This window comes from Entelurus aequoreus, linkage group LG01 (assembly GCF_033978785.1).
Source record: "Entelurus aequoreus isolate RoL-2023_Sb linkage group LG01, RoL_Eaeq_v1.1, whole genome shotgun sequence".
NCBI lineage: Eukaryota > Metazoa > Chordata > Actinopteri > Syngnathiformes > Syngnathidae > Entelurus > Entelurus aequoreus.
The window spans coordinates 88,007,124-88,033,290 of NC_084731.1; the positions used below are offsets into that span (position 1 = coordinate 88,007,124).

Sequence of the window (26,167 nt, forward strand, 5' to 3'; positions counted from 1 at the left end):
GGTGGCCAAATACTTTTGGCAATATAGCGTAGGTAGAACTGCTCTTGTACAGAACTGACTTGCCGTATCGCCCATTCGTCCTCTGATGTCCGATTATCCTGAAGGCCGTGAAGGCAGCGTGGGTTCTGGGCTGGACAGGAAACGACGGAGACGCACAGCGTGTCTTCTCCACGGCAAGAATGGGTGTCGGTGTGGAGTACATGTACATGTAGAAGAGGCTGAGCGTGAAACCATGATGAAGACAACGGACACTTTTAAGGAGCTATCGCACAAAAACCACAGTTCGGCGCATAAAAGCGTTGAGGTGTGACCCATCTGCCTCGCCACTGTGTGATATCCCCCCACCGGAGGACACAGCAGGAGAAGAGGACCCTCTTTGTCATTCCCATTTCACCGTAAGTACTTTTTTCTTCCCTACTAATATGTGTTTAATCCCTATTTTTGAACTCCTGAAATCCGAGAATGTCATTTTTTTAACGAAAGACACACAATTCATCCATCGTTACGCCGCTGACAGTGTCAAAAAACGAGAGGAGCATATATTTTGACGTTTTTTCCTCACATAGCGGTTCTGTTTCTAAAAGGAAGCAATAAAAATTAATAAATAAATAAAAATGTCCAGTTTTTTTTCAATAAACTGATGTTTGAATGGACTGTGTGAGCTCTCATTGCGGCCATCGAACGACCCCTTTCTTGGGGGGAGAAGGGGTGTGTGCGGTGTTTGGGCCAACTGGGAAAAGGCAGTGTTTTGTACAAATAAAACAAATGTGTGTTTTTGTTAAGTCGAGAGCATTTAATTGTATAAAATTGATGTTTTGTAGCCAAGGTGGTCGCCTTATGGGCATAGTCGTCTCCACCCCGGTTAAGCGAGAGGAGGCCATCAGCTCCTGCTAATGGCCGCTAGTGGTCGAATACAAAATCTAATTTTATGACTTCAAATGAGCAAAACACACTTATAGTTCATATGGGACGTATCTTTAAGGTGCGTTTAACTCGTTGACGTCGGTTTAATTTTCTTTGTTTGATGACGTCGACGACAGGGATTGGTTGTCCACAATAGTTAGCATTCATTCAAAGCATTGTTTGCAAGTCTCACAGGGGTAAGTAAGGTTTGAGCATGGCTTTTAAATTACCCTCTTCATGAATGTTGGGGTGGGGTTAAAGGTCATTTGCATGCCATGCCAACGTCTGGCCGGCTCGCAGCCTTTTCACCAAGCAAACTTATGTGTCATTTTTACTGGCAAAGGTAGGTGGTTTGTCTGTGTACAGCTCATACTGTGGTTTCAGCAAAACAAACACAAAATGTTCCACTAACAGCCCACTTGGACTTGTATTAGTCTGTTTTCACACTTTGCTTGTAGTGCAGTACACTGGTCTGGAACAAAAATGAAGAAAACCACTTTTTTTAGCCTCCCAAAATCATTGTTTTATCATTAAAGTACATATTGATGACACATTGTAGCTGTGGTCGCCTCCAATATCATCGTTATATCATGAAAATGCATCTTGATGACACATTGTAGCGGTGGTAGGCAAATTTAACAGCGACGAGCAAAAGACAACTTCCTCAACGCAAGTAGCAAGAAACACGTCAATAATGAATAAAGCAAAACATGTTCTAGACCAGGGGTCTGCAACCCGCGGCTCTGGAGCCACATGCAGCTCTTTCATGCCACCGCCGTGGCTCCCTTTGGCTTTGAAACAAAATGGCAACAAATAATGGTTACTTAATTAATTACATTTATTCAGTTATTTTTAATCTAACAGTTGTTATTTTGGAGAGTTCTGGTATCTTATCATATGATAATAAAACATTTTGATATTTGTCGATCAAAGGAAGAGGGGGGGGTTACCCACATATGCGGTCCTCTCCAAGGTTTCTCATAGTCATTCACATTGACGTCCCACTGGGGTGAGTTTTCCTTGCCCGTATGTGGGCTCTGTACCGAGGATGTCGTCGTGGCTTGTACAGCCCTTTGAGACACTTGTGATTTAGGGCTATATAAATAAACATTGATTGATTGATTGATTGATAGGTAGGTAGGTAGGTCTTTCTTTATTGTCATTGCACAAGTACAATGAAACTTTGTTTTCAGCACAAACCCGTTCAAGATTAGACAAACAGTGTACAGGGTGACAGAACAGGAACGCTGATGGGAAAAAGGTAAACGCTGGGGGAGGATGAGTAAAAAAAATACAATCTCTAGACTGGGCTCCTAAGAGGGCCCAATCTGGAGTGGGAAAGAACCTCCATAGCAAAGCACATATACATATTACAACATACATCTCGAGACTTGCAACAGAGGGGAGGGAGTGGGGGCTACGTTGGCGGGCTGCAGCTCCTCTGGCGCTGCCCAGCCGTCCATCACCCCTAAGGGATTTGCGTATGTCACAGCCCCTGCGCGTCATCTCTTGCTGCCAAGCAATTGTATTGTTTTTGAAAATAGAACATTTAATGCTTCATGGACAGATTAATTTGCTTTCATTGACGACGAGGTTGTTCTTTTACCTTTTTAGTCAAACGAAATATGCCGCAGTTGTATGCCTTCAGAATATTGGCGCGACTTGATTTTTTTCAAATTCATTAATAAGGGAAGGACCAGTGTATTTTTTTCCAATGTTCAAAATAATTTGGTGATTTGCTTGTACCCAGAAATGAAATGTGAATCGTTGTCAAGTGTTTGATTTCATAAATTCTATAGCATAAGTGTAACGAAACTATAAGTGGTGTTATCGTCTTTTTAGGAATCGAACAGAGTTTGCGGCTCTAGTTGGGTTTATTTTGGGGGGAAATGGGCTCAAATGGCTCTTTGTATGCTGAAGGTTGCCGACCCCTGTTCTAGACCATAAATCACTTCATATTCTCTACTGCTTGCTAGTGTTACCATATCTGAGTTATTGTGTAGAAATATGGGGAAATAACTACAAAAGTACACTTCATTCATTAACTGTGTTACAAAAAATATCAGTTAGAATAATACATAATGTTGGATATAGAGAACATACAAACCCTTTATTTATTGAATCAAAAATACTGAAATTCCACAACATAGTGAATTTGCAAACAGCTAAAATTATACACAAAGCAAACTATAATCTGCTACCCAAGAATATACAACAATTCTTCTCAAAAAAAGAGGAGAAATATAATCTTAGAGAAAAATGTGATTTAAAACATTTGTATGCACGTACAACACTTAAGACCTTCAGTATATCTGTATGTGGAATTAAATTATGTAATGGGTTAAGCAAAGCAATCAAACAATGTACTAATATAATCCACTTCAATAAACTCTTCAAACTTATAAAGTATTTACAAAGTACAAAGAAGAACCATGATAAGCATTCTGAATTTATTTCATCCATACATCCGTTCATTTTCAAAATAATCTTACTCATCTCACCATATGAAATGTAACTTACTTCACCGAGTATTATTTATTTATTTATTTTTATTGTGATTACTTATGGATTATATTGTGAATAAATTGAGAACAGGAAGTGAACAAATGTTTTAGCAACTGTTATGTAAAAGAAAAGGGGTAGGATTAATTAAGCTCTGCTTCTTCCTACTCATTTTCGAACATGTTGAAAAGAGAAACTGGAAAATGTGATGTATAATGTTGTATGCATGCATGTTCGAAATAAACTCAAACTCAATGTACCATCCGAATCCGGTACTTTTTTTTTTGGCACTAACCGAATCCCATCTGTCTTACCAAGCACCGATTCAGGTCAAATCTAACGGTGCGATAAATCCAGTAGCACTGAGTGCGAACTCAGCCAAACTACCTGTAGGTATTGATGTTTTCAATGCCAACAAATAAATTGACTCAAATAACACTCCCAACATATTATAAGTAAAGCTCCACTTTTCCAAAAGTGTGTTAGCTTGCTGCTAATATACATTGTCTTTGCTATTGACATGCTACTGATTAAATTCCACACCTTCAAATGTATTAATCAAAACTACAACTAATATGCATGTTACAATCAAACGGCTGGTGTGTAATAAGTACAATACTTACAGTATAAATACTCTGTAGGGCGCAACCGACAGCAAAGACTGAAATGACAAACACAACATGGCATAAACTATACGCTACTGCCATCTAACGTCTTGGACTTGCAATTGCAACTTAATGTCATACCTGCAAATGTGACTCAGAAATAGTAAAACAAGATATAACAACTGGACAGCAGTTATCGTAATTATCTCATTTTAAAATGTTGCAATAAAGTGATATTTATTATCAAAAACAATTAATATTTATTAACACACACAAAAGTAGGGGAAATAGGTACCGTTGAGTATCGGTAATGATTCCCAGGTACCGGGTACCCATCTGTAGTTCTTGCTGGTGGCTAATGTCCCTCCACAGTGCAGCTGCAAGGATTCTTTTCCTCCATGGCGGCAAATAAACAATGTTTCTACAAATACCACCCCAGGAGAGCAAAAAATAGCTAAACATGCTACACTACACATGCTAACCACAAGCTAGAGCTTTTGAATGTAAACACAGGTGGGCAAATTAATACAAATATCGACAGTAACAATACCAAGTCGTATAGTATCAGTTTGATACTGCAGTGGTTAGATCGATATTTTATCCTATCAAAAACCTTTTGTTGTTTTTGTTATTGTTTATAAATTTAGGAAATGAGCACCTAGATAAAAATGGGCTTTACGGACAAAAATCAAAGGATTGAAATCAGAGCCAATAGTAGGTCATAATTAAAAAATGTCATTGATATTGTTACAGCGCTATTCTGTGTTTTTGTCTGATTATAATTGTAATAAAAAATGTAATCATTTCGTAATCTTGAACATTTCAAGTGTCAGCGTTGGTATGATCCATTTTGCCGCTGTAACTACTTGGTATTGGATCAATACCCAAATTTGTAATATCGCCTAAAATGAATGTAAAGTATCAAACAGAAGAATCTGTAGTCATTACATTTTAACAAAAGTGTAGAAAGAAAAATGTTACAACAGAAAGCACACAAATATGACCAATAAATTAACAAGTACAATAATACTTGTTTTGAAAACAAAACAAAAAAAAACAACCAGAATTGATGTAATATGGAGCCTTTTTCTAACCCATTTGAAACGGTTATCATTGTTATATATACCAAATAATTTATTTGGATACATATTGTTATAGCAGGAGGCTGCAATATACATCGTGATATAGATTTTAGGCTATATCACCCATCCCTACTTTGACACTAGATTATAGAAGTAAAAATGTTTTATAGCAAGTAACTAATGCAAACACAATAACACATTTTTATACGTTTTTATTGTATTCAATTTAGTATTTGCTAATATTTTTGTAAATCAGATGATGTATTAAATGTGTGGTATTAAATGCTACTTAGTTTTTTTTTTTTAAAGTGACTAGTGCACAGTAACTACTATTGGCTCCTATTTAAATCATTTGGGTATTGCCCTTAAAAACCGTCATGTGTTCAAAGACTCATTGGGCGTTCCATTAAACCTCAGAAGTTGGAAGTCGGTGCTGGGAAATGATGTCACAGCCGAGTTAGAAGTGTTTCAGTTACAAGGTCGGGAATCAAAATGGCCACATCTACATAAGCTATTGTTGCACTTGCCTTATCTGAATATAAACAAACATGAGCAACAAACTGTATGTCAAAATGTGCACTCCCTCTGCAACCTTCAAACAGGATTGATGGGGAGGAAACACAAAGACGGCGGGTGGCGCTATTGCTTGCGATGTAGAACATATAAAACACATTAGTTTTTTAAATTTACACTATGGTAACATTATCATATATAAACATCCGGCAATACATTCTATATTGCTGATTTGGTGCGACAAAAACTAGAGCGAGGTGCTAATAATGGATACTATGGTTCAGAGCAGCCATCTTTAAAGCCAACTCGGCGGGTGAGGACTCTCAGATTTTCCGGGTAGGAAATCCGATTTCGGGGGACGTTCCAGTTGAAATTTCAGTTTGAGAGCTTGGAAATGTATGTAATACTGATTGTAATAACAAAAACGTCCCAAAAATTATTTTGTAATAATTAGAACAAGAACAGAAAAATATCAATCAGATCACTAAAATATCGTTTATATACTGATCCTATACAAGGCCTCGATAGTGTCGACATCTGGCTCGATCACCCCTACTTTACATTGAAGCTTTAGCGGTTAGCTTCTTGTGCCGTCCTGCTCGGTGTGCGTGTGTAGCATGTAGGGCTGGGCGATATATCGAATATACTCGATATATCGCGGGTTTGTCTCTGTGCGATATAGAAAATGACTATTGTGATATTCGAGTATACGTTCTCAGGCAGTTGCTTTTAGCTGCGGGCATTACACTACAGGCTCTTCTCAGTCTTTCTTGTCTCTCCTCACAGAGAGATAAAACAAGCGCACCTTGTATACCTTTACTGTCGCGCGTGCAACGTCATACGCTCTCGCCCAGCAGAGAGGTAGCGAAATGGTAACGTTAGCTGTGGTGCTAGCGGAGTGGTGCGAGTGGTAATACGAGAGAAAGAAGGTGCGAATCTGGTAACAAATGAAGGAATAATTAATTCCAAGAAAAACAGCAGGGAGTCCATCGTCTGGCGGTGGTTTGGCTTCAAGCGGGAAGATGTCAAACACGTACGCGGCAAAAGCGTTGCTACAAAAAGTAGGACCGCTGCTAATTTGTAGCATGACTTGAAAAGTGACTTGAAAAGTCACCCGCTAGAAAATTAAGAGTGCTTAAAACTCTGCATGTCATCATCTCCGTTCGGTGCCACACCAACAAAATGCCCAAGCAACCATTTCCAGATCAACACCGTATGAAAAAAATAGTCAACAACAGAAGGAGATAACGTCCGCAGTAAGCTACCACATTGCGAATTTCAGAATGCAAAGTCTGTTACGGCTCATTGTCCTCCTTTAGCGCATAATATACGACTTTGATCTCTAATGTGTTTGAGATGGAGTGATGGTACCCAGGCTCATTTCATTAGCTGATGTTCCTAAACAATAATCCCATTTTTACTCTTAAATACTTTTGATCACTGCGCTACTTCTCCGGAAACAACACTCATTCATTTTTGTGCTTACCCAAGACACAGTAAACAGACCACATGCTTTTTTCCAAAATACTGTACGTTGTTTGTCTAGCTGCTTGGCTAACGCTAACAGCCTACTAAATGCTACGTGTGAAACTGAATAAACGTGCTTTGATTGAAAATTACCAGTCTGGAAGTGCCGTGAACACATCAACATGTACCAGATGATGCCGTTCCAAGTCATGTTTGATCGTATCACAGCTGCTATCCAGGCTATTCGCCCTCTCTTTATGAACTTCATAACCCGACTTTAATCGGCTTTGCTTTCACGCTGGAAATGAGAAAAGTCTCATCAAATCCTTTTTTTCCCTAAAGTGATCATGACCACGATTATGGCAATTAACGATGCCGCACGTTTGCACCATGTTTTGAACTTGTTAAAGAAAGAAAAAATTAAACAGTCTTGTAACCAGCCATGTAAATAGGCAATTAAGATTCCAGCAAGACCCACAATGCAATGTGTTGCCACGTCACACTTTCAAGCACTGTATGGAAATGAAATTCTGCCTCCCTAAGCGTGCACCCCTTTTGTAGAAATCCTTCACGAGTACAATCTTTAGCCATGCAAACACTTGGACACAGCTGTGGTAAAGATTGGTTAGGCTCTGCAGCTCATTGACCCCATATCCTGATTATGCAACCTCTAGTGACATCTCTAAGCCTTGTTCACACTGCAGGTCAATTCTGATTTTCTTCCCATATGTCTCCTGTTTTGGAATTTTTTGTCCATGTGAACAGAGCAATTCCACATTTTTAAAATCAACCCAGGCCTCTTTCGTATGTGTAATGATAAGTTCCATAATATGTCGCCAAAATAGCCTGTTTTAAAATAAATAGATGAGAAATGTGCAGAAAACAGACAAAAATAATGTTTTAGAAACTCCCGTCAATGTTCCACGTCTCCTGTCTCTGACTGTTCACCCACACGCTCCTCGAGGCAGACATCGAAGCAAATGTGCCGCAAACTGCGAAAGCCAAAAAGGATTGTCCTCTTCCTTCTTAATTTTCTACGCTCAACAATCCGGTTCAGAAAACGTTGCCTTCGATTGCACAAAATCCTTAAAATTTCCACAAATGTGCCACGACTGAGATCGACTAGAATTACACATGTTTACTTGAACAAACTTGAAAAGTCTAACAGATTACTCTTCATTCAAAATTTAAGTTAAAAAGTGGCTTGGGAGCAATAAAAGCTTCTCACACGGTCACTGAGGTGGGCACTATGTTTGACATGTATTATATTTATGCATGAGAACATTTTGTTGTAAACTGTGAGGTGTGAGTGTTAAAATCATGGTTGTTTTTACAAATGACATGTGAACAAAAGCATGTATTGTCTGTGTTATGTAAATGAGGTGTGGTTATATTGTGTTATGTGTCATTGAAAGGGCATTTTATGACTTAAATTGATTACATGCCATAGTATAATTTTAATGTTATAATTTTATTGCATGGTTTTTGTATCTCTTTAATTTAGGTAGCCAGGGACTGCAGATGGAAATGAGCTATTTAGCTATAATCTGGTGCAGAACATATCTGTCTTTGAGCTTAATGTCTCTGTACGTTGTCCCTTCAAATAAAGACTAAACTAAACTTCCGTAAACACTGCAGCACGTGTGACGTCATGATGTCATGTCTGCATGCGGGTCACACTGCCTTCACATTAGACGTCGCGTTTTTTGTAATGTGAACGATTACATAAAAAGATCGGATTTGACCAAAAAATTCCGAACTGGACATCCTACCCTGCAGTGTGAATGTAGGCTAATGGTAATGGTTCTTTGGATTCATAGCCCTATTGCAGTGAAAATAAACACACATAAAAAGTAGGAGCACACACATGCTCGACCTAACGGGATCATGCAAAACATTTTGTCTGCAGACTAGGCACCCTGAGGGTCCTCAGGTTTCGGCTGTAAGCTAGCTCAGCCATAAAAAGCACAGTCATGGATTAAATTTCCAGCCACGGAGGTGAAACATGTTGGAAGGGAGTTAGTCATTTTACTGCTCCTGTTTAAAAGCACATGTGAGGAATGCTTCAAAGGAAAAGCTAGCTATAGCCATCAGCATCTCCAAACAGACAGAACATGTTTTTCTCATTCACCATCCTTTTGCTGAAAGAAAGAAGGCAGCTTTTTCTGCATTTTATCTGTTTGCTGCGTTCTTATGTTGCCTGATTATTGTGGGTCAAAGTTGAGCAAATGAAAATAACAGCTGTCAAATAGATTTCAGGCTCGAGTAAATGACCTGGTGAGACTGAAGCGAATGTTGAAGCATATTCTTGCTTTGTTTGCTTGCATCCCGTGCGTGCCTGTCTGTACGCACTACAGCTCTGTCGCGTGAGGCCTGTGCGTGTCCTTCTCCCACCCATCCAAGCAAACACCCACCCGTTTGTCCCTGGGCGCAAACTTCCCCGCACAAAAGGTCTAAAGCAGTGTATATTACCCTAGGTTGTGTTTCAGCTAGGGGGTGTAGGTGAGTAAAGGACAGCGAGGGGCGGATGTTGCTTCAAACGCCGACTTCACCTGGAGGCGAAAGTGTAACTTGAGTTAACTCGGCGATGGAGAGCTTCGTAGGCTCACCTCCTAGTGGTGTGTGTGTGTGTGTCTGCTAAGGAGAACTAACACTTGTACGTGTTGCCTGGGTGTGTGCCCTCCTGACTCATGGGCATGGTCACCAGCTTGTATGGGGCCTTGTTCTGGTAACATTTTGCTGACCTTTGGCAGCAGCTGCCTGTGGGATGTGGAAACAAAGACGAATGGCTAGTCGGCCCGTATGTAGCCTTAAAAACCTCTCCTGCTTCAGAAATCGTGTTGCTTTTTCTCTTGGCCTTTACATACTTTATCAGGACCGTTTGTCAGCACCTGCTGTGACGCTAAATCAGCTGCTTAGAGGCTTGTGGTGACCTTTGTTTGCTTCAAGAATGGTGATGATAAAAATAAACTTACACAAAATTGGGAAACACCTTAATGGGGAATTGTACTTGTTTTTGTAATTTTGCCTATCATTTACAAACCTTATGTGAGACAAAGACATATGTTTTTCTTCTTTTTATGTACTCTAACTCGTAAATAAATGCTAGCAAAAGTCGGCTAACAATAGAGGTACTGGGAGTCCCTCTATTCCGCCTATAAAGTGCTCTAAAAACATCCAAAGGCCTCCATCGTTTTATATACACACTGTAAGTATATATGTAATGTCCCAACAGGCACATTCATAATAACATGTAATATTTACATATTTTAAGCATTATAATTTCACAGATGCGTCACGTTTGCTTTTCCCTTAACAACTACTACTACTACTAATCATGAGCGCCAACAACAATCCCTTTGGGACAACTGTTGATCCAGAACCTTATATTTATAGCCTATATAGTAGGAGGATGAGCTACAAGTGGCTAGGGAGAGGGAAGTCTTGCCTTCTCTGCTTAGGCTGATGACCCGACCTCGGATAAGCGGAGGAAAATGGATGGATGGATGGATGGAGCTACAACTTTTAGAAGCTGTGTGCTAAACAGATCCAGCTTTTGTGTGAATTACTAAGCATCATGCAGCAGTATTGCTAAGTGCTAAACAAAAATTACTAAAATAATAAAACAATCACTTACTGCACAATGAGATGTCGGCTGATAGGATGTTTGGATCTTCCCGTGTAAATGAAGAACTAATCATAATCCTTACGCAGGTTTAATTAAAAAAGGTGCTGTAAATGAGCATCTTTTTGTGTCATCTGCGGGTCTAAGTTAAATGTTGACCAACTTCGCGATTTATGGCCACAACCTTCTACTATCCAGGTGAGAGGCATGATTAATAATCTAGAAATAACTTTCACCAACTCAGAGGCAATGCAGCAGCAGCAGGCAGCAGCTCGTTAACTCTTATAATAACAATACCGTTAAAACTTGGTTATTATTCAGGTCACAAGGTGTAAATGTAGTATTGTTGGTGGTTTTTGGAAGTTTTTTTAGAAGGCTTTATAGGCGCAATAGTGTACCCCCATTAGCCACATTGTTAGCCACCTCAAACTTGCTGTATTTTACAACTTGAAATGCGTTAAAAAAAGAAACGTACTGTATGTGTTCTTGTCTTACATAGGGATTGTGAATAATATGCACATTTCCCAAAAAAGTAATAGATGAACAAAATCCTTACATTTTTTGGTACAAATATCATTGGACAACTTTGACCATTATTTCACAACTGTACCAATAACAATAGGGCAGCACGGTGGAAGAGGGGTTAGTGTGTCTGCCTCACGATGCAAAGGTACTGGGTTTGATCCTGCGCTCTGGATCATTCTGTGTGGAGTTTGCATGTTCTCCCCGTGACTGCGTGGGTTCCCTCCGGGTACTCTGGCTTCCTCCCACCTCCAAAGACATGCACCTGGGCATAGGTTGATTGGCAACACTAAATTGGCCCTAGTGTGTGAATGTTGTCTGTCTATCTGTGTTGGCCCTGCGGTGAGGTGGCGACTTGTCCAGGGTATACCCCGCCTACCGCCCGATTGTAGCTGAGATAGGCTCCAGCGACCCCCGCGACCCCGAAGGGACTAAGCGGTAGAAAATGGATGGATGTACCAATAACTGATTTAAGTACAGATTGCTTATGTAAGGCTTTCTTCTTTTAAACATATTTTCTTAGCACCGTCAGACCAGATGTTTCCCATAGCTAGGAATGTAACAACCATGGTTAACGTGACCAAAATGATCCTGGTTATTATCGCGGTATTGTTGAATGTTCTCAAAGTACTAATACACACACTGAAATATTTTGACCAAGTAAAATAAAATAACTGTTACAAAACCCACTATTTTGCCTGTTTTGTGTTTTTAATGCTTCACTAATAATGTTTCTGTCTTAGTATTTTATCCGTTTTAATGGCTTTAAGGGCGGGGGACCAAGCACTTTTTGTGTCGTTCTCACCAGTTCCAGGTCCTAAATGGCTGTCAAAGTGCCCCAACTTGTCGGATTATATCGCCAGCTATCTACTTTTTAAGTGATAGGCATGATTTATGATCTACAATAAATTTACAGAGAGCAGACCACTCTGATGTCACCAAAGGCACACATAGAAGTGATCACGCCGCCGCTATAAATAATACATGGTTAATATTCAAGTTACAAAATGTAAACGGGAGTATTGTTGGCGCTTTTTGAATGGTTATTTATCGTATTTTGTTATTTATTGTATTTTATGGGCGGAATAGTGGGTCTCTCATTGGCTCCGCTGTAAGCAGACTTTTATTTATGTTTAATATTTAGAATGCATTAAAAAAAATCCATCCGTCATGTCTTTCATAATGATTGTGAACGATAGGCAACATTCCAAAAAAGTGCAGTTCCCCTTTAAGTAACTTAGACATTTAGATGCATGTATGTGTTAATCTACATACATTTATCCATTTTCTACCGCTTGTCCCTTCCGGGATCGTGGGGGGGCTGTAGCCTATCCCAGCTGCACTCGGGCGGAAGGCAGGGTTCACCCTGGACAAGACGCCACCAAGATCACAATTTTAAATTTTTGTGTGCAGTCCTAGTAGACTGTGTGGAAACGTCAAAAGTTTCTTTTTCTTTTTTCTGTCTTGGCTTAGCATCCCCTGTCCGCAGCTGCACTGGTGATGAGAGCAGACACAAGGAGGGCATCCTCATCTCCACTCAGTCATGTTCTTGGTGCAGACACACTCAGGCGAAGGGCTGCACCCTGCATAGAAATACTGCCAGCAATGACCTACAATAGGCTCTCACAAAGTTTTGCTTGACTTCGTGCAAAAACCGAAAACTTCCAGAAAATCTTTTAAAATCAATCCAACTGTCTCGTTGCGGTGGAAGACGTCAAACTGCCGCAGCACGAGGCAGCGTGCAGGAAAAAAAGTATTTAATGTGCTCACAAATTGATTGCAACAGAAAATTTTGCGCATAAAGCTGAGTTGACAAAAAGGTAGCAGAGCAAAAACATTTGTAACAAAACAGTTATGTATCAATCAAAGTTTATTTATGTCGAACTTAATCCTAAATGCCTCAAAGGGCTGCAGAAACCACGACGACATCCTCGGTTGTGATCCCACATCAGGTCAAGAAAAAACCCAACTGAATGGGCGCAATGAGAAACCTTGGAAGGGACCGCAGATTGTTGGACCCCCCCCTCCCGGGTGACCAGTGCAATGGACGGAGAGCGTATGCAGTTAATAAGGTGAGAGTCCAGTCTATAGTGAGGCCAGCAGGGTATCCTCTTGTATGTGGATAGGTCAGCAGCGCAGAGACGTCACCAATTGATGCACAGAGGAGTGGTCCATCCCGGGTCCCGACTTGGAACATCTAGCGCCTCCTCTGTGGAAACTGATCCGTGGCCACCTGATAACCTCTCTACGCAGGAGAGGGGCAGAACATAAAAGAGAGATGGCAGATCAACTGGTCTAAAAAGGGGTCAATTTAGTTACAAATTAGTTTTAAGATGGGATTTAAATGCGTCTACTTAGGTAGCATCTCTAACTGTTACCAGTAGGGCATTCCAGAGTTCTGGAGCCCGAATAGAAAACGCTCTGTAGCACGCATACTTTTTTATTACTAACAAAAAAAAATTATCCCACTCCTACTAAGCCGTGAAACTGGCATTTAAAGCTTTCCGGTAATCATTAGCAGCAGGTGAGAAACATAATCACTAATCACCCACAGGGGGAGGACAGTGCTTAGAAGCAGGGGTGAAGTTACTGCAGGAACACCAACGCACACAGGAAATGAAATCAAAATGGGAGCGCTCAATGGGAAACAAACCCAAAACACCACAATCACGCTAACAATCGAAACAGACAGTGGGCCACATTGAAAATAATAATAACCCACATTTGTTTTTTCTCAACAAGGTATGGTGAGAGCCTCCACGCCACTTCCACCATGACCTATTTTTCTCTTGTGCGTTTAAACTGCTATGATACCTGTGCCTGTCATTAATTGTCCCTTTTGTGTGCGTCGTCTTTCACCACTCCACTGTTTAAGGAGCTTAGGCAGTTATTAATCTATACGGCTTTGACAATGGCAGGTGGCCTATGCTCCCCCCTTCTAACAACTTCCTTCTGTCCTCCTCCACATCACCATAATAGCTAAGGCCGGTCAGTCATTCAACCCAATCATGTGTGTGACAAGAAATGCTGCTTTGGCTCTTGTACTGTCACACAGTTAAGAGGGTTTCCATGACTGCCATAAATTCATTTTCAAAGTTGAAAAATCAGCCTGAATGATACTTTAGGATCCAAATTGGGGGGAAAGGAGCTATTTCCATCATCTGCATCAGATGTTGGCGAGGGCAGAATGAAGGAGTTGATTGATTATGTTTTTTGTTTTTTTTCTGAAATCCAAAGCTTGTCCTTACACAACAACCGAGTTGATGGATGAGTTGGCCAGTGGGTTTGCGGACAGCCCAAAGAGTTACTGGATAATGGCTGTATGACGTGCAGAGAATATAAAGTGTCAAAAGCTTGTTGGGGTTCTTCTGAACTGGGAGAGGCAAAGAGCAAACAGACTGTGGGTGATCTATTACATAAGGAGTAAATATTGGAGGAGGCTTTATTTCCCCCTCATTCAATTGCGTTAATTAAATGGACTTTGCTGCACATTTGTTTTACAGTCCAACCAGCTACCATCTTTGTGGTTGTGTGTGCTTATTAGCCGCTTGCCTTTCAGTGTTAGACATGTAACGATGATATCACGGTTTACAGATAAGACGATATGGCCTAAAATATTTATCACAATACAGTATATATTGCAGCCTCCTGGGATAATGATACATATTTGTCATATAAATGATAATAGGACCATTTAAAAATGGGCTACAAAGGCTCCTATTAGGCTGCTAACGTATACGGTAACATTGTCATTTCGGGTGGTATTATTTATTTCTTTTTTTATCAACCTGCTAATTTTCATGTTTTAAACTTCTGTAAAAATTTACCAAGCACATATTGTTCTGTTTGGCTACTCTACATTAGTATTAGGCGATACTTCAAATTTGAAACACGTTTTTCTCTTTTTTATGCATTCTAATTTGACTCGTCTAGTACGAGTCATTTAGTCCAACCCATAAAACCCTCTAAAAACCCTTCCAACTTTACTCCATTTACTTGTCGTGACCTGCATATTAACCAATTTTTAGCGACATTGTTATTATAAGAGCTAACGCTGAGGAACTATTTTCGGTGGCGCCTTGATCACAGAGCTGCTGCATCACCTCTGCGTTGGTAAAAGTTAATGCTAGGTTATAAATCATGCCTCTCACTTGTAGAAGGTTGTGGCCATAACCCGAGAGATTGGTCAACTTTGACATTTAATGTAGACTCAAAGACATCGCGAGGAAGACACGAAAATATGGTCATTTGCGCCCATTTTTTTTGCTAAAAGATACAAACACCCCATCAGTCGGCATCCCAGTGAGAGCAGACATTGTACTGTAAAACTTTTTTTAAAATTATTTTTGTAGTTTGTATTTCTTCTTTAGCACTTTCAGTGGGTCTGGGTTAGTTTTTTGTAGCTCAAGTTCTGGATCATCATTTGTCCCAAAGTAGCTGTCGTCGTCTCACGAAATTGACATGATTAGTAATAGTTGTATTTAGTTGAAGGAAATGGTGAACGTTGTGGTGCGCTGTATGAAATTGATGAAATGAGCAAAATACCTAAATGTTACATGTTATTATGAATGTGCCTGTTACCGTATTACACATATATTTACAGCATAACTATTGCAACAACTCATCATCAGTCGAGTAAAACTAACCTGTCTCACGACCTAAACCCAGCTCACGTTCTCTATGAGGGAAGTCTGGGCCTTTCTGCTTAGGCTGCTGCCCCCGCGACCCGACCTCAAATAAGGGGAAAAAGATGGATGTATGGATTGACTTGTAGCATTATGTAAAACGTTGGAGTTTTTTGGATAGTTTTTAAAGTGCTTTATAGGCAGAATAGATTGAATACCATTAGCTGCATTGTTAGCCACCCATTAATAGCGTTTGATTAAGAGTTAGAATGCAAAAAAAAATTCAGACATAAATATACTTGTCTCAAAGGAATTGTGAATGATAAACAATGTTAGTTCCCTTTAAGTGATTTTGCTATTATTTTCAATTTAAAATGTCACGCTTGTTCAAAACTTCATAGTCTTTAAAGGTTCTTTACTAATTTTTTCCAAACAGAAAAATTGATATACGGCTTCTGTCACCCTCTACTCTGGAGCAATTTTCCAAGTTCGGAGAGAGAGTGGGCGCTGCGTCCACATGCGTCGCCAAACAGTTTGTCATTTTAAAAACTAAAAAAGAAAAAAATCACATCAAATAGACGCCATGTTGTCTCTACAAAAACACTGACACTAACAATTCCTTAGCTCAACAACTCAAGTCCGGAGAGGGGAAAAAAGGCACTGACTGATGTGCTTAAATTGCAAAGTTTCGGCTACACGGGTGTTTCTGTTCTCACTCGCTAAAAACGGACATGATGCAGCTACAATATTTTCAGCGCAACCTGTCAGGAAACAACACAAAGTTAAACTAGCCGTGCACCTTCCTAAAATGACGCACCTATAAAGAGACACGCTGCATTAGCTTAGTAATGCAGAAGGACCATGCAACAAGGCTTTGTTTCCACCAGGAAAAAACTAAAGGGAAAACTTTGGATCCATAAAGAATGATCAGGGAATCATACATTACAACGGATCACTGATCTTCGAAACCTACTGAATAAAGTTGCAGCCAAAGGGTCGAACACATCTAATTTGATCTAGCATTTGTGGGATCACCACCCAGATTTAAACACAAAATAAATGAGTTAAATTACATTAGTGTCAAGATAGTTATTGAAAGATTGAGTTGGTGGGGAATTCAATATAAACATGTCACTTACAATCAGTGGCGCAGCGGTGACCGTTAAATCGTCAGTTTAGTGGAAACATTTCAAGCGACATTTTCAGTTTATTTAATTATGCATGTTTCAAAAAGCAGCTTTAGAAGAGTGGAAAAAGAGAAATACTTGCATGGATGTTTCACAGAGCAGAAGTGACTTATTTCATTCCAAAATTTGCATTCACGTCAGTATTTAAGCTAGCTAGTGATTAGCGTACTATCTGCTTCTTTAGGAAATGAGCAGTGTAGCCGTGAGTGGGGATGTAACGATGTGGAAATTTCATGTCACAGTTATAATTACCAAAATTATTAAGGTTATCATTAGTATCGCGGTATTGTTAAATGTGCTCAAAAAGTACTTATAGAATGGTCAAAAACCTACTATTTTGCATGTTCTGTGTTTCCTATGCTTCAATGATAGTGTTTTAGTCTTAGTATTTGATCTGCTTTAAAGGCTAAGATGTTATTGTTTTAAATATTGGCTTGGACTGTAGCACTTTAATAATTATTGAAATAACAAGTGCGTAACAAATGCAATTTATTATTATTTATTTCTGGCAGGCATTGTGGTGTCCTGCTTTGTTCAGCGGTCCTTGAACGCACCGTATATCAATCAGTGTGTTTTAAGAGAGCACAGCTTGTAGGTTGTAAGTGCACAAATGAATATCTCAGATGCACAGATAGCAATACGTTTAGATTGGGGTATGTTGTTTCTTAATGGGGAAATACATTGTCTCTTGTATTCATGTTGACATCAAAGCTAGCCAGCTTGCGCCAGTCAGTCTGTGAGTTGATCAAAGTGCAGTTATCAATCACAGTTTTTCAATAATTTTAATTTAAAGCAGTACAACTAACTGTCGGGAGTTTTACAGCGGTTATCATTAATATTGTTTATTGTTACATCCTTAGCAGGGAGTTTTTCAAAGGGCAGTAATCAATCACATTTAACAATGATTAAAATTTGAATTGGTGATATTAACTGTTGGGAATTTTATCCCAAGAAATTGTTCCATCCCTATTCAGTGTGTGTCAGTCTACAAAATTCATACCATCGCTAAACCACAGTCCCAATGTCATCATTGACCTTAGGGTTGGCTTTCCAATTGGATACTCTGTAGATTTAATTTCATGTAAGACGGAGAATAAACTAACAGCATAATGAGATGCTCAATTCAGCTCAGAACCTCCAATAATCCATATTTGAATGTGTGCTTTCAGTGGTTCAGAGTCTATTGGAGTTAATGGTCCAAGCATAGAAAATAGATTCCAGTCTTAAGTGTTTTTGGGATGAATTAAGGTTCATTAATTCAAATCAATAAAACTGTGGCTTGTTTTACTATTAAACATGCACTGCAGCCTACTTTTCCCCTGTCAGATCGCTCGACTGTGAGCAGCATGTTTGAGAGAGCTTCGCCATGCAGACGGGTGTCAGGTTAGCAGGGAAACCTGACCATGTGTATGGCAGCCTGCCCTCATAACATCTGGAGGCTCAGAGGTGAAAAATGCAAATGGAATGAGGACGCTGAGGTCACCAGTGTTTTTGCTTGCCGGTTTATGGAAATCACACACACACTATTGACTATATGATGGCATGCAGGCCTGCTGTTCTTTTGCGTCAGGGTTCATGTAGGACACGGCAGTAATAGCACTGACCTACAATCCAAAGAAGAAGCAGCTGCATTGACACATTTTGTGAAAAAAAAAATCCCTTGACAGTCACTCCAATTCGTAGGCGTAATCCGACCAAATATCCTTGTCTGTATTTATCGTTGACTAATACTCTTCCTTTGCCTCTGACGACTGAGTTTCTTAAAAGTAGCCTGCTAATCTTTATACTCCGGTATGCTGATCGACTCTCTCGAGTGGTTACTGGTTTACACAGGAAAATTAACTCGGAGCCGCTTGGCACCATGACCGACTTCAACTGGCATGTTTATGTTTGTCCATCGTTCTCCCCCATCACTCCTTATCTTTTCAAAGCAGCATGAGATTTAACAGCATATCAAAACAGAGGTCAACACGAGGCATTATTATATCGTTTAACCTTGTATGTGTGCATTACATTACCCATAAACCTCACTGGCAACCAGCCAGCCAATGGGGACGCCCCATCAGACCCCACGGGCCACCGTGGGAACATTCCTGACACAGCATTATTCCGTTATTCCCCCCATGTGTGTTCTCTCCCGCGCCTAGCGCGCTCTGCACGGAGCGTGGAGAATCCCGCCGAGGAGTGGAGATCAACTTGTAATCACAACCAGACATGACCTCTTTTAGCATTCATGCTAGCTGCGAGTGTGACAGGGTGAGTGTACTAGATCCCCTATTGTCAAGGAGTTTGTGCTCGTGTACTAGATCCCCTATTGTCAAGGAGTTTGTGCTCGATCCGAGAAATATGTTTGTGTAATTTAGGGCCACAGACTGCACTCAACATATTTTATGTGTTGGATTTTTTTCATGTCAGGCAGTTTGCCAAGCTAGGGTACAGACTTATTTGGGTTGCGGGCGTACTAAAAGCATTGCATTGATCAATAGTAATGCACCGACCCAGATTGGAATCATCCATCAGCTGACTGGGTGAAAAAAATGTTTATGGTCAGAGAAGCCGCAGCGTCGTCTTATGCTGATGCACAATTCTTCCCGCAGGAAGTTTTTCTTCCACAACTGCCAAGCTACTCATTCAGATCGGCGTCGTCATTTACTGCGCTTTCCGACAACAATTATGTCTTTCTCTTTTCCTGTGACATCATCAGCTCGCTTGCTGGTCCCTCCGTCCTGCCCCACTCCGGACTTCCTGCACTGACAGGAAATGAGCTGCCCCTGAGGGGTGGGAAGCGTGGGTGGACAAGGACACACCTGTGCACACAACACAGTGTTTCCCTTTGTTGTGTTGTTAAAGTGGGGCGCTAAGTGGGGTGCTGAGGGTTAAATGCAAGGCATTTTTCTGTGTAGCCGTATGTTGTCTATATTTATAGTGTTTGGAGCAGCCACACAAGGGGCCAGGGGTGTTTCCAAAGCTGATAGATTCCATAACACAGATACTTGTGTATGCATGTGTTGTATTGCAATGGATAGTTATAAATACTTGAAATTGTGCATTATTTGGACTCTGTTAGTTTCCCCGTCTTTGTTTTCCGTGTGTGAGCAGCTGCCCGCCGACCCTGCTGTTGTTGTGACTGCAGCAACTGTGTTCCCCTGCAGCTGCACGGTCCATGTGTCAGTGCCACACCTGCTCGCCGGGCCCACGCCGACTGAGTGATATTACACTCCGGGCACAGTTTTCACCAGGGAGTTGGAAGAAGGTGCTTTTGTCAGTGTATGGACTTAGTGCACGCACACGGACGCGCGCATGAACCCTCTGCCTGGTGCGTGTGTTTGCTATGGAAATACAACCACTGTTTTTCTTCTTGTGCAAGGAGACTGGACGCATGCTGTGGCGTGAATAACAGTTGGTGCGTAGAAAAACGAAGGGACAGCTGAGACCAGCGGGAACAGCTTCCTGATAGATGTCAGCTGCTCCCCCCCCCGGACCCCCCTTACAGTTTTCAGACATACAACTTCGTTAAAGCCATAATGTACAGAAATGAATGTTTTGTGGAAGGCTTTGTAGGGTTCTTAAGAAGGCAACAAGCTGAAAGCTCGTGATTCGGTTGAAAACTTATTTCAAATGGTGTCTTCACTGCATTTTTGTGACTTCAGTGTGCTCTCCTCCAGCTGCTAGTTTGGTCTATCTTTTTGCTGCAATCAATCTACAAATTTTACCCCGAGCGATGGCCTGATGTGCTTGCCCTTTCTTTTCTTTTCCAGCAGATAAAAAGGCTCTGTCAGAGTGGAGTGGTGGTGTTGACTGAACTTCAACCTCAGTAGGAAGAGGGACAATCCACTTCAGAGGTAAGAGTTACTGTACACTAATGGCTGCTTTCTTGAGGCAGTAAATTCTAGACAGCAGAGTTGTAAAACAAATGCTGTGGTCAAAAACTGCCATGAAAGCTGCACCGAAGATGGGCACTTTATATCGTACAGTAGTACCTCAACTCACAAGCTTTTAACTGGTTATGTGACGGAGCTCTTAATGTAAAACATTATCTGAAATTAATATGGAAGTAGAATTGTCTCACATCAACTTATATATATCAATATGATATTAATAAATATACAAATACAAATATGATATACAAATAAATAAATCACTTGTATAAATAAAAGCGTATTTGTAAATATATTTTTGAGATTTGAAAATATATACAAATAAAATTTATAAATATAAAAATGTGACATACAAATCAAGAATTTGTATAAATAAACGTGTATTTGTAAATATATTTTTGAGATTTGAATATAAATATGCTTGAATTTGTATTTGTATTGAATTTGCATATGTGGATCGCTTTTGTGTCGAGACATTTCTACCACAAACCAGATGCACAAATAAATGTGACGTACACACTCCCCTGAACAACCAGCAGAGGGCACGGAAGTTATTATGGCGCCATAATCACTTCCTTGTGTCCCTATGTTTACATCAAGTGATTTGCTGCTTTCTCGCTTCCTTGCTCCCTGTAAGCTTATTGTAGATCATAATTCATGCATCTCACCTGGACTTGAGACGTCTGAGTAGGTATTCCGACAAGTTGGTACACTTTGATAACCATTTAGGACCCAAAACTGGCAAAAATTACACCAAAAAACGCTGGTTTCCCCCACCCACTACCCCTTTTCTTTGTGAGGATTATGAGTCATGGTAATAAATGAACATCCCAGCAGTCGGCATCCTAATGACTGCAGACCTTGCACAGTAAGTGATGTTTCATTATGCTTGTTGGCTCTCATAACGTCTGCAGTGAGTAATCAATCAATCAATCAATCAATGTTTATTTATATAGCCCTAAATCACAAGTGTCTCAAAGGGCTAATAATCAGTGATGCAGAAAAAAAAGCAAATGTGATGCAACCTAAACAACAAATAAAATGGCTCAATAAAGTTAATGTGACCAAATTGATCAAGGTTACCAATATTATCACGGTATTGTTAAATCTGCTCAAAAATTACATAAACATAGACTAAAATCTTTTAACCAAGTTGGGACAAGTGGTACAAAATGGATGGATGGATTTTTAATAACTTAAAAAAAATAGCCACACAATATACTCTCTCGGTAGAGGAAAAATCTAATATGTTCTGGCTTCATAAGAGCCATATTATTTTTATTTGTGTTTAAATATGTTTATCTTCTTTCATTTGAATTTCTAATTGTTTTAGAATGTTTTTTTAAAAAATAAAAACAAATTAGGTGTCGGTTTGTTTCACTTGCGGTTAATGTGACGCCACTGGAGTTTACTTCTCGTTGAACGGACGTCCGTCTGTCTCAACTCGAAACAGTCGAGTATATATCGAACACTTTGTGCAAAGACAGCACAGCCTTATTGTCCAATGTGAATACTGTATCTTAGTTGATTAGACAGCAATGTGTTTATATGAATTTAGATTGGAGTATGGCGTTTCTTAATTGGTGAAAATACATTGTCTCTCGTTTTTATATTAACATCTAACCTAGTTAGCAAGGTAATGCTTATCCTACTGTAAATGTATCAAAGTGCAGTCATCAATCACGGTTTTTGCAATCATAATAATTTAATATGGTAAAACTAACTGTCGGGAGTTTTACGTATATGTATTTCTTTGTTGTTTGTTGCAGCACGGACTTATGTGTTTGTTGTTTGCACAAACTCGCGTTCACTCAGAGGGTCTCGTAAATGAAAGCCAAATGAAAGAGGAGCCAAGCCTGGGGAGATAATTCCCATTTTAAGTAAAACCATGTGAGGGGGGGGACCGTGACAGACCTTGACACAAGGAGACGTTCCGAGTGAGCTTTTACTCCGTCCATGCCACAAATGCAGGATGAACGTGAAGCCCCGTGGGTTGCAGTTTTTGCACCATATTCATCACCATTTCTTTAACTATATTGCCATAGTTTTTGCAAGGTTAACTAGGGATCGGTAAATGCAAATGTTACACAGAGGCCAATACTACCAAGGTTGTAGTACCACTCGTGTGTTTATAACTGAGTGTTTTCAACGGTACCCTAGGATGTTTACTAACTTTCAACTGTCACTGTTGAGTAACATGAAACACCATTTTTAAAAGAAGTAGCACTTGCATATTGTGACGTGGCGTGGCAGGAAAACCGGCTATCCTACTTTTGTGTTCTTTTCATAAACTGCAAGCCTGCGGAGAGGGAGGACAAGGAAAAGGAGGTGATGGGGATTGCAGTAGTGCAGTGGGGACTAAAGTGCGCTTCTCACTGCCCGCAGGTAGCATCCAGCACACAGCGGGATAAATGCTTTCATGCTCTGGCTTTGCATCTGTTTTTGTGTTCTATTCAGCTCAAAGAGGAATGTTTTGTAAAGGCAGTATGTGTGTTATTCCAAAACAGGGGGCAGACATATAGCCTCTTCCAGTGTGGACAAACCCCAAGACATCTTGAAACCTTGTCGGGCCAAGCTGTGTGTTTACTAGTTCAAGCCTGATTAAGAGGTTTTTAGATAGTGTGACATACAACGTTCCCTCTAAGGTGCACGCCTGCGCAATTGCGCACCGCTCACGCGTCCTCTGCGCACAGCAAATTAATGCCGCGCAGGAAATCAAAAATCCCATCTGAACTTTAAACAAAATAAACACATTACAATTTATCCTGTATGATTTTGCAATGCAACTGTGTGAGTGACAGGTGACAACAAGAGTGGCCCCAATGAATAAAACAATCTTTGTCAACACAATTCAATTATCATCTGTCGAGACACTTTACGGACAGGAATTCCATCAATCACTTTATTGAGCAAAACTGTAACCACACCAAAAACATGAGTAAAAAAAAATTATCTATAAAAACTGGTAATTTTCTGCTATACAAACCAGGCTTAAACCAACGTTGTCATCCGTCGTTTCAACAGAAGCCGCTCGCTCTCTCACCTGCACCAACACACGCACTCATGGCACTTAGCCAGTGCTGCGTTTATGGCCACACAAAAAGTCGGACAACCCCAAGGCCACACAATGTGTAAATGCCAGGTTGTAACACTCTGACTCCACAATCAGATGTGTGCTTATTTTACTGCCATTTATTAAGAATGTTAATCTAAGGATATTATTCATGAAATATTGTCACTAGATTTCATAAATGCTAATAAAAAGAAGTATTTTACAGACAGAAAGTTACAGGAACTAAATGTAATCTCCGAAAGGGGTAACATTTCTTTTAAAGGCAGGACCCGTAGCCAGACATACAATACTAGCAAATAGGTCATGAAAAACGTGTTTTTTTGTTATTGTCATTGTAAGAGGGCCAAATCACTTATATCAGAAAATAATCTCATTAAAAAATGACTGCTGTCATTTGATAATTATAATAAAACATTTTAAATTGTTATGATGTCAGGTTTGGGACAGGTGTGACGCTGGTGTGGCCACGGTGTGTACGCCTGATGTTGCTCACATGTGCTCCACTGAATGCTCAGGGAGTTTGTGCGTTTGCTCACACACATGAAAAATTAGAGGGAACATTGGTGACATACTTGAAAATTATTAGTATGTTAGTATAAATAGCATATTCACTTTCTGCACGTACTTGTCCAGGGTGTACCCCGCCTATCGCCCGAATCCAGCTGAGATAGGCTCCAGCACCCCACGCGACCCCGAAAGGGACAAGCGGTAGAAAATGAATGGATGGATGGACTTTCTGCATGTTGAATGAACAGTGATGTGTTATAACAAATCCACAGTAAGTTTGATTGGTTTAATTTTACCCAAGAACAGTCAGACTTCATTTTTTGTTAGTAAACCACTTTCACAATATTAGATTCCTTGATTCTTATTCCTTCTCCTGGATAAGACCAAGAGCTGAAAGACGATGCTCTCGCTAGGGATGGGTATCGAAGCTGGTACTTTCTTTGCATCGACTGAATCCCGCCAGTCCTACCGAGCACTGACTCACGTAAAATCCAACGGTGCCATGTTTTGGTACCAGGGTTGCGGGTGAAATCACGCCCAGTTGCAGACTCAGCCCGCTCTTTGCCCTTTGGCTCTTGGTGATCGCTCCAGCAGCACTAAGAGCGGACTGAGCATAACTACCTCTCGGTAATGTTGCAACTTTCAATGCCAACAAAGAAATTAACTTAGAATAGACTCCAACATAAATTAAAGCTCCACTTTTCCAAAAATGGACTAGCTTGATGCAAGTTCAATACTTATAGTAATAACGCTTTTGTAGGGTGCAACAAGACTGAACCTACCTGAACACACCATGAACTATACACTGCTGCCATTTAATGTCTTGGACTTGCAATGGCAATTGTTATTTAGTGTCATACCGGCAAATGAGACTCAAAAATGTGATACTTTATAAAACAAGGTATAATAACTGGACAGCAGTTATCATAATCAGCTCATTTTTAAATGTTGCAAAAAAAACTGAGATTTTATTATCAAAAACAATATTTATTAACACACAGAAGTACCAAAAATTGGTACCATTGCGTACTGATTCCCGGTACCTGTCAATTGATACTATTTTGGTTAAAATTCTAATCGTACAGATCCCTAGCTCACGTGTCACGTGGCGCATTACAAACACTAGAGGCAGTGTTGTTTTGAATGAGCAACCACAACTTTAGAGAATCGTGTTGATTCGAAAATCGATTCTGAATTGAATCGTCAACCCAGAAATCAGAATTGGATAAGGTCCCCAAAGATTCCCACATCGAGTCTGCCTCATCATCAATGTTTTTTAATCGTATTTTGTTTTACTGTTACAAGATCAGCCATTTATTTTTATACAACCATGCAAATGGTTGGGTTGTCTCTGCAGTGATGACTGGCCATGCTGGCTGTGCAAGTATCTGCTGAGTGAGTGCCGTAACCATGGAAACGAAGATATTGAGAATCTGCCGTTGCACCTTCTGACCACCTTTTTTTTTTTTTTACACTCCCTCACTCTCAATCTACATCTGCCGACCTCCGCTTTACCTTCCTCCCCTCTCTCTGGCTCCACTTCACCCCTCCTCTTGCCTTGCTCCTCCTTAGTAATTGGGTAAGCCAAAGGAGTTCACTGTGTCATGCTGCGCTTCGGTGCACTCGTTTAAGAATTTGTGGATCTGTAAAATGTGGGTCTTCCACAACCGCTTGCAGG

At 40.2% G+C, this 26,167-nt stretch overlaps 1 protein-coding gene across 4 annotated transcripts in view; it reads left to right on the forward strand.

Moving 5' to 3' along the window:
- Positions 1-69: 69 nt before the first annotated feature.
- The window catches only part of raph1b (Ras association (RalGDS/AF-6) and pleckstrin homology domains 1b), a 64,089-nt gene continuing 37,991 nt past the window's right edge, over positions 70-26,167 (forward strand). For 3 of the 4 annotated variants that reach the window (XM_062060281.1, XM_062060299.1, XM_062060309.1), the window contains exons 1-2: positions 70-395; positions 20,790-20,873. The gene's annotated coding sequence lies outside the window, so the exon portion shown is untranslated. The remainder of the gene's footprint in view (positions 396-20,789; positions 20,874-26,167) is intronic. The other variant, XM_062060290.1, reaches the window with a different exon arrangement.